Here is a 9,552-nt window from a genome sequence, read left to right on the forward strand (position 1 = left end):
ACCAGTTCAAATTATATATATAGATAGATACATAGCCTTCTCTTCACTTACTTTTTATCAGAGTCGGACAGTTTGTAATCGATTACCCATTACACGATCAACTTTATAAAAATTAGAGCCCTAACTACACTACCCCATTAACTCCTGGCTTAGATGTCTCACGACTGATGTCTTATTGATGTGATTTACGAGGAACGAACCAGCCATCGGACAGCTGACAAAGTCCCTATTTACCAGAGCTAGTTCTAGGTCGTTGCTATTTACATTTGCTCAATGCCGTTCGACTTATAGCGCCGGTGCATGCGCAGTACGGATTTCGTCCCTTCCCTTTCGACATCTGCTGGGTCGAAGCTGGTTCTATTTCTGTGCGACATCTCCGTAGGTGGGTCAGCCGAATTCACGCGACAGGACCCGAACATGGTTCGGAAAAGGCAGTAGCAGACAACTTTTAATCAGCTGTTTCTCTGTTCCCGAGCGCTTTGTAGCGTCATGTCAGAGTGGAACAAAACTCAAGTCATGAAATTAATCGAGCTTTACGAGCAATGTCCATGCTTATATAACGTCAGAAATAAGGACTATCACAATAGGATTCGGAGGGAAAATGCGCTGCAGTTTATTTGTAAACATCTGGAGTCTCTTCGTCCCGATACTGTTCCGTCCGACATCAAAACAAAAATAAAGAACATCAGGAGTCAATATGCAAGAGAAAAAAATGAAATTGAAAAGTCTAAAAAGAGTGGAATGGGTACAGACGATATATATACTCCGAAGTTATATTTTTTCGAACATCTTACGTTTTTGGATGACTTTAAAAAATGCACACAATCTGATTCCAACGTAGCAACACAACAGGTAAGCACTATTCTCGTACTCTATTTCTATCACTAGAAATTAACAGTATTAACAAAAATTATTAATTATTAATACATACTGACAATTCATTTTAATACAATAAAGATTTATTGGACAATTTTTTTCCAGTCTGAAATCTTAGCTTTAGTTTTTAGACAGAAAAAAATTGTTATATACGTATTCATCGTATCAGATTATAACTTATCTGAAAATATGACATCAAAAATTTTATTATATGCCTAATTTATTTATTTCAGCTAGTCGAATCTGGACAGGAAAGTACCAGTGTTTCAACTGAAATGCCCAAATCTTTAGTTTTTAGACAGAAAAAAATTGTTATATAAATATTTATTGTATCAGATTATAACTTATCTGAAAATATGACACCAAAAATTTTAATTTATGCCTAATTTATTTATTTCAGCTAGTCGAATCTGGACAGGAAACTACCAGTGTTTCAACTGAAATGCCGAGAGAAGTCACCAGGGCCGAATATGTGCCGGTAAGTTAGAAAATACACTGACTACATAAATATAAAAACAGTGAATTGAATGAGTACATTAGGTTCCATCCTAATTCATTACTCTATCTTTTCATCTTCCCAGGATACTCTTCGCTCATTGGAAAAGTAGTTGGCATGAATCTCGTATTCTTCCTGCATGTGTGCAATACTTATTGACATTTGTTTCGTAGACTGTCTGAAAACACTGCTTCACTTTCTATGTAAATCACTGTTACGTTTCAACAGAAAATTGCGCAAGACGCAAGCTGCTTTTACAATACTTTTCACATTTGTCACTTTTAAGTCAATTGGGGTTAGTAACACCACAGTTTAGTATATACAGTTGCGAAGCTAGGGATGATTTTTTTGCATTTCTCGCGATAGTTGCTAGCCGCTTGAAGCGCTGTGAGTACTAGGAACAATAGACTGTGTCACTGCCATTGTGATCTAATATAGGCAGACCATGTGACTCGCTTAACCCGATCACGAAGGGCGGCGTTTCAACCATATAAATTAGTTGGAATGCATATGTTTCTCTAAAATGTAGTGTAATTCAATTAATAAAATTTAAAACAATGATTATGAGACACTTCAGACAACTCACTTGCGAGTTAAGGTGTAATATTATTTTTGGTGTGAAAATTACGTTGTTCGTATGTGTAATACCTGATTTTATTTGGATTAAATATTGCGAAATTTTTGTACATTCATTTATGCACGATTCAATAATTTTCAGTTGCACCGCACGGATATTTTCGTATGTTGAAATTATAGGTTATGTTTACTGTACCAATACTTCAATATTCGCATTTATACATTATAAAGCATAAAGTTACGTGTGATAACTTGTAAATGCAATTTGTCTCTATTTCAGTTGTATTTATTCGTTTCTTACGGTACTCCAATCTGAAGTCTGATTAATGTACTATGTTAGTAGGCTAAACTAGCGCAGAGGTAGTTCCTTTGTACTCATACTCCTTGCATATATGGATCTGTGACAGGTTAGGTTTGGTTAGTTTTGGCTTTTATTATGTCTTGCTTATACGATCACCTGCACCTCCACAAAAAAAAAAAAAATCATAAATTCAACGATTTTCACTTCCGAAATCGCAGGAACTACCTCAGCGCTAGTTCCACCGCTTTATGAGTGCTGCCTTATTGGTCTTCGGACACTTGACTATATTGAAATACGGTAACCTCACAGCGCTATTACTAGAGCAACTACATTTACAAAGTCTCTAATATAGGCCTATGTTATGTCATATGGAAATTATAGGTTATTATTTATATTCCTATATTCGCAATTATACATTACTAGTGGCTTGTGCAGCAAATGCTGCTGCAAACTAAGTTCGTTAGACGTTCAAATAAACATTTTTCAGATTTATTTTCAATGAAGAATACTTGTCTTTTTAATAGTTATTTGCTTCCATAATGATGAAACATACTCCCTCTGAATGGATTTTTTTAGGCCAAATACTTTCTCTTGAACCTATCCAACATCAGTTTTTGAGTTTCAACGCGAAAACGCAAGTATCAATGTCAGGACGATAGCAGTAGCTATTTCAGGTCATTGTGGATTGTAGGCAAAAGTTAAAAAAATGTCAGGTTTGCTAAGCTTTCGAACAATAGCATTTTCGTATAGCTGCTGCATGTAGAACTTGAAATGTACAGCGTAAAATCATTTTATCCTACTAAGAGATCTTGCTGAAATGATCTGGAGACTACAAAATTTTCTAGGCCTCTTATTTTATCAGTAAGTAATACCTTTTTATATATTTTCCTTAGGAACTTTAATTTTTGCGCTCTCTCGAGCGCTCTCTCTCGACAATGACACATATCAATATCTACACTACACCGCCATTAAATATATGAAAAAGACCCAACCGGACTGGGTTAATAAGTATAAAAATATTTGATTTTTGATAACAATATTGTTATCTTAAGTTTTGTAGTTATATATAGCAGCCACTCAGTAAATTATAGAAATGAAGATCTAAATTAAGATATTCTCTACATTTACTTACATAACCTCAAAACGTTTCACTTTCATGTCATCAATATAGCATCAATATTATGTACAATTAATGAAAAATAGATGCATCATGATATTAACTATAATAATATTTAATTTCTAATGATAATAATGTCATCAAACCGCCTCAAGTTTCGTAGATCTGAATATCCAATACACAGCTGTAGTCAGAAAATTATTATACACTGCAGAATCAGTTTTTAATAACAAATTGAATTGAGCTCTAAATATGTCGGCAACCCTGCAGGTCATGGCCTTTGTGTAATAGCCTATTGTTTATTGTAGTGTGTATTTTATTCTCAAATTCAATCAAGTCGGCCGTGATTCCATAAAATTAGTTCTCAAAACTGACAACAGATGGATTTTGGAAAATAGGAAAATCATGTAGGAAAATTGACATTTCACTGAAAACTACTACTTTTCCGGAAAACGTTGGGTTCCAAGCTTCAAAATGAGGGACCATTTATTAAAATCCGTTTAGCCGTTTTCCCGTAATTTCCATTACCAGTTCAAATTATATATATATATATATATATATATATATATATAGATAAACATAATGTCATGTATGATACCCCGCACATTCTATTTGTCTGTGTTTTAATACTACAATTGTGTACTGAGTATTTATCTACTACCTAAGAGACGAAGTAACACAATCGTACGTACACTAATTTCATAGGAGTGGTATGGTAAATTTTCTGTCTAGGAAGGTAGATATGTTAAATTAAAATCACATTATAAATCATTTTTATTAAACCTCAAAATATCTTCAATTCTAAACTTAAAATTTGATGCGAACAGATTATGTTAACATGTAAAATTCTCTTCACATTAAAATAACACAGTTTTAGAATTATTTCTGCAACATATTATGCAACAAGAAGTAAACGGAACTTATGGACACATTACACTAAATAAAACTTAGCAATGATGCACAATAAAATTCTAATATAATATTTCACTGAGCTCCATACACTGAAATAGAAAACCAGAACATACATTACGGCCTGGTCTAGATCGAAAAGGCATTGACTGTACCGTATTTCGCATTGTTGTGAAAAAGTTGTGTAAACTGTGAAAATATTTTCGTTATCGGTTGTAATAACTGTAAATGGCTAAAATACAAGAATCTGAATAATAATATGGGACAAGGAGACGTTTGTAGCACTATAAATTGTAAGAAAAAGAGGTCAGAGTTATCCTTCTTCCGAAAGATCCAGGAAAGCGAGTTTATAAAAATAATATATACATTATGAAAAAAAATATATAAACCTTATGCATTTCATATTTCAATAGTAGAAGGAAGGTGTTAATTTTTTCAAAAGAATACGATATCGAAAGTACAATACATTTTTATCGTCTGCGAGGGAAAGGATCTGTGATGAGGGGATAGTAGCGATACTGGTGGTTAGCAACTATCTATGGATGCATATTTAGTAAATATTGAGCTTCGAGACTGTATATACTAGACTGTGACTATACTATCCGTTCCTTTGTAGTTATGATACAGAGATCCATCTTCACGTAAGCACCTGAAAGCCACATGTTTACCATCCATTGCGCCTAGACACAAAGGGAACTGCCATCTTGCTTGATAATTCTCCACAATTTTTTCCCATTCATTCTTTATACCTGGAAACTAGAAATTAAAATTTATTAATGGATGTTAACTTTTCTTTGTTCTAGAAACCCTCATTAAAGAGGAAGAAGTCCTCTCTCGAGGACGATGCACGGAAGGCCCTGAAGATGATCGAAAATTTTGCCAACATCAAAGAAGACGAATTTGATATATTCGGAAAATTCATGGCCACTGAACTAAGGAACATTACAGACAAAGTACTTTATCACGAAACAAAGTGGAAAATTATTCAGGTTATGACAGAAGGCGTCCGCAGACAATTGGATATGAACTCATCACGTGACGTAGGGCCTTCAACATCCTCTGCATCGTCACGATCATCCTGTTCACGATCAGGCTCAGATGCCAATGACCATAATTATTATTACAGTGGTGTAAGTGTTACTGAATGTGACGAACACGATAACTGTGACAATTAGTGCAAATATTGATAAATGAAGAGTCCACTGCAAGAATGATGGATGTCACTTTCTTGTCGAAAATGAACCAAGACTGTCAATGCATAGCTTAAGACATATAAAATTTACATAGAGAGTTATATGGCATTAGCACTGATAGTCATTGTCCAGTAATGATCGGAAAATCACAGTTAAGCTTTGAGCACTAAGCATTTCAAACTTTCAATTGCTTCTCCTGAAAAATGTATTCCAAATGACATCCATCATTCTTGCAGTGGACTCTTCAAGTGGAAGTGCGTGTTTAAATTAATTGCATTTAATGATTAGAATTACCAGTACCATATAAGTGGATTTATGTTAGTGTTATAATTATTATTTTATTGTTTTAAATTTTACTAGAATTAATAATAAAATAAGTAATATTATTTATAATTGTGAGATTTCTTACCCTCAAATATTCGTACTTTAGGGCATCATACACAGCTGCGCAAACTTCGGGAACAGCGTAGCATAGGAAGGATTTTGATAGACGTGTGTGATATTCCATATTTTGATATGATTCACCTGTTGCTTAAAATCTCATGGTGGCAGAGAGTTTTTCATCCGGCGAAATAGATTTCCTTAACCTGGTATCTTCTTTTGCAATCTTAGTTTCTACCATACTCAATAACAAACGAAAAGTGCCTTCGTCCATTCTCAAAAAGTTTCTGAACGAAAACTGATCCTCTAGTAATAGCTCTTTACTGAGAACATGGAATAAAGCCCCATTTACAATGAAAATTAAACATAACGTAAGCGTTAACTTAAGAATGTAAACGTTACGGTAAAATCACATCATTCATGATGGGGACATAAACATAACCCCAAAGATACTTGGTACCCATGGAAACATAACAACGACGCCATTTCATCATATTCTGTCGTATAGGCCTACTTCAGCGCTCCACGATTGTGTACTGTTTGCAGATCACGTAAGCATAAGCAAGAAAGTTTGGAGTTTTCATACTTTCATGTTAACGTCTAACGGCAATGTTAATGTCAGTGTTTATGTGACTCATTGTGAATGATCCCATTTGATAACCTGGTCGCAAACTTCTGTGTTTATGTTACGGTTATATGTAATTTTCATTGTAAATGAGCCTCTATCCTTTCTCCTGTCCTCTGGATATCCATTTCCTTTCCCAGAGTCTCTTTGGTTTTTCTTGCTTTTCATTACCGCAAGCTAACAAAACACTCGCAGCTGCAGAAGGTAAAACAGCTGTTTTTCTATTGTTCAAATCCATTCTGTTCATTTAAAATGCTCACCACATCACTTACACGTTGCTCGAGCTCGATAACTAGCCTCCTAGATCATATATGTAACAGATAGCTCCTCGCTACGTTAAAATCCGCAGCACTTTGAAGAGAACAACCGCCAGGATCGCCACCCGTCCGCCGTAAACGAACACGAGATGGCAGCACAGTCACTAATGCAATTCAAATGGGTATTATGACGTGACTCCTTATGTAACAACTAGATAGCAGCTTAGTAAACCTGACAAAAGTTGTTAACCTCAAAGCCTATAACCCCGACATATCTGTTACATATATGATCTAGGCTAGCCTCGAGTAGCAGACGAGAAATCTACTAGGAGTGAACGGTGATTCTACATTTAGCCGATAGAAAGCGCTTGATGTTGCGCGACAAATGGCAAGTGTAAATCATAGACTTACTAAATAACCGCTAGACCGCTCACTGGCGCTAGTGTTATGCTTCCAAATTGAACAGCCGACGGGCGGCCATTTGCTTGGTTGAGATGAATAAGTACAGGTTTGAGTTCGTGTGCTATTTTTAATTGCAGCAATGCACACAGATGTAAAGATAAAGAAGGAAGGAATGTTACATTTCATTGATTAGTTAATCTTTAATTTCTACAATATTTTTGGCCCGTATTATGTTACAGAAGACAAACTATTGTACTTATACGGCTGTTTGTGCTTGAGATTTCCTCTGAGTAAAGATTCCCTTAACCGAAAATGAATAGGTGCAATCCGCAGAGAGAATTTCTACCCTACAATGAATCATTCAGTGTTTCAACTCATTTCGAAGATAGTTGTTACCTCTCAAACTACGTTATTACCGTATACATTGTTATTGTCCTTCATCCACTCCATATCCTTCCCTTTCTTCAAACAGCTGAGTTGCTTCAGTGCATACATGAATAATAAAATTATTCGCCGAATTCGAAGATACAGAATTAATAATAATAATAATAATAATAATAATAATAATAATAATAATAATAGTAATCCGTGGCGCTACAGTCCGTGAAGGCCCCAGACCGACCAGCCGGCTGCTGGCCTCACGCCCACATGCCGAAGCAGAGGTGGACGATCATCCAACCAGAATAGAGGTATCGTATGGTTAGCACGATGATTCACCCAGCCTTTACAGCTGGCTTTCGCAACCGGATTTTGCTACCTATCGTAGCTCCCCAAGTGCATCACGATTCTGGATGGGCACCGGTCCCATACACTGGCAGAAATTTCATGACAAAATTTCTTCCCCATGAGGACTCGAACCAGCGCGCATTCCGTAATGCGAGTCCTAGGCAGTATGCCTTAGACCACCACGCCACGGCGCGGGACGGTAGAAATAGATCCTGTTTAAAAAATATATATAAACAAATTTCAGAGCCTAAAAGCTGAAACATGTTCATTAATACTGCATGTACTAACCACTCATTAAGTAATGGCATAACACATTTCAAATTCATCTCCCAGAACAAGTACTAGGCCTGTTAGAGGAAGGAATTTTCACACTATCGTTCCTTTGGACAACTCAACAGAAACTGTATAAACTACAAAAAGTTAATTTTTTAATATCCCTGATTGAACGTAACTCTTGTCTTAGTTACGGATTAATTAAACAGTTTTTATACTACTGCTACTGCTGCTGCTGCTGCTACTCCTCCTGCTACTTGCTACTACTACTACTACTACTACTACTACTACTACTACTACTACTACTACTAATAATAATAATAATAATAATAATAATAATAATAATAATAATAATAAATAATAAATAATAATAATGCTTTTTGATTTTATACAACAGTTTAACCTACAGATTAAATTAAAAAGTAGACATTATTAACCGTGGTTATGAATACTCACATACGGAGTTCCTATGAAAATGATGCAAGTCTGACAGCCTGGTTGAATCCCGATAAAGCGGATCGAGATTGATAAAAATCCCGATTTGAGGGATAGTAGCCTAGAACGCAATTTAAACAAGTTAGTCTGCATTTCCTATTATCCGATATTTTTATTTATATATTGACTCAGATGGTTACATTGTAAACATAGAGGTAAGCCGCGGAAATTTAGTAAGTCTGTGAGGTAACCCAGCTGATTGCCGTAAGGTAACTCTACTCGCAAGATAATAGTTCCCCTAGGTCTACCGCATTGTTGATTAATCCGTTTCGGTACCTAGTTGCTGTTCTCGCAAGTAATCAACATTGTGTATTTTAGGTGCGTTGAGTGCCAAAAAAAAAAAAAAAAAAAAAAAAGCGTTTTGATATCGTATTTTACACTAATAACAGACACATACAATTGCTGCGTTTTGTTGTGCAGTGAACTATGTTTAAACATGGACTCATCGTCGATGTACTGTCGCAGTACCGGTTCCGAAAAAGAAAACTTGCGAAGTTAATTTAGTAGCGAATGGTTAAAACATATTCATGGTTAATAAAAGAAAAAACTATTAGCCTGTAGTATTCACTGTAGCCTACTGTGTGTCTTTCGTATTTTAGTGTTTCTCAGGGGCGAATATTACATTAAAAGCACGCATACTACTTTGCAGAAGACAACTATAAATCTCTTTGATAAAGTGATGATAAATATAATGTCATAAGTTAGCTTCTGATATCCCGATTTCCCTCGCAGAAAACCTAGCAACTCTGCTGACAGGAGACGCACGTTATTAAAGATATATCGCAAAGGAAGTATTGTTCCTCTAAACAAAAACATTTAGCTTTCGGATACGCAATACAACACGTATTCAAATAGCGGTTTCGAAATCCCGCGCGTTTTCTACCTACAAATGGCGGCTTTCTGCTGCTTCAATTTGGGAACATAT

The 9,552-nt window shown here is 35.5% G+C and overlaps 1 long non-coding RNA gene across 1 annotated transcript; it reads left to right on the top strand.

Annotated features, from left to right (window-relative positions):
• The first annotated feature begins 374 nt into the window (after positions 1–374).
• LOC138695253 (uncharacterized) lies at positions 375–6,479 on the top strand. Its single transcript, XR_011331100.1, has 3 exons — positions 375–852; positions 1,277–1,354; positions 5,079–6,479. It is a non-coding gene; the product is annotated as an uncharacterized lncRNA (long non-coding RNA).
• The last annotated feature ends 3,073 nt before the right edge of the window (positions 6,480–9,552 follow it).

This window comes from Periplaneta americana, chromosome 2 (assembly GCF_040183065.1).
Source record: "Periplaneta americana isolate PAMFEO1 chromosome 2, P.americana_PAMFEO1_priV1, whole genome shotgun sequence".
In the NCBI taxonomy this organism is placed as follows: Eukaryota; Metazoa; Arthropoda; class Insecta; order Blattodea; family Blattidae; genus Periplaneta; species Periplaneta americana.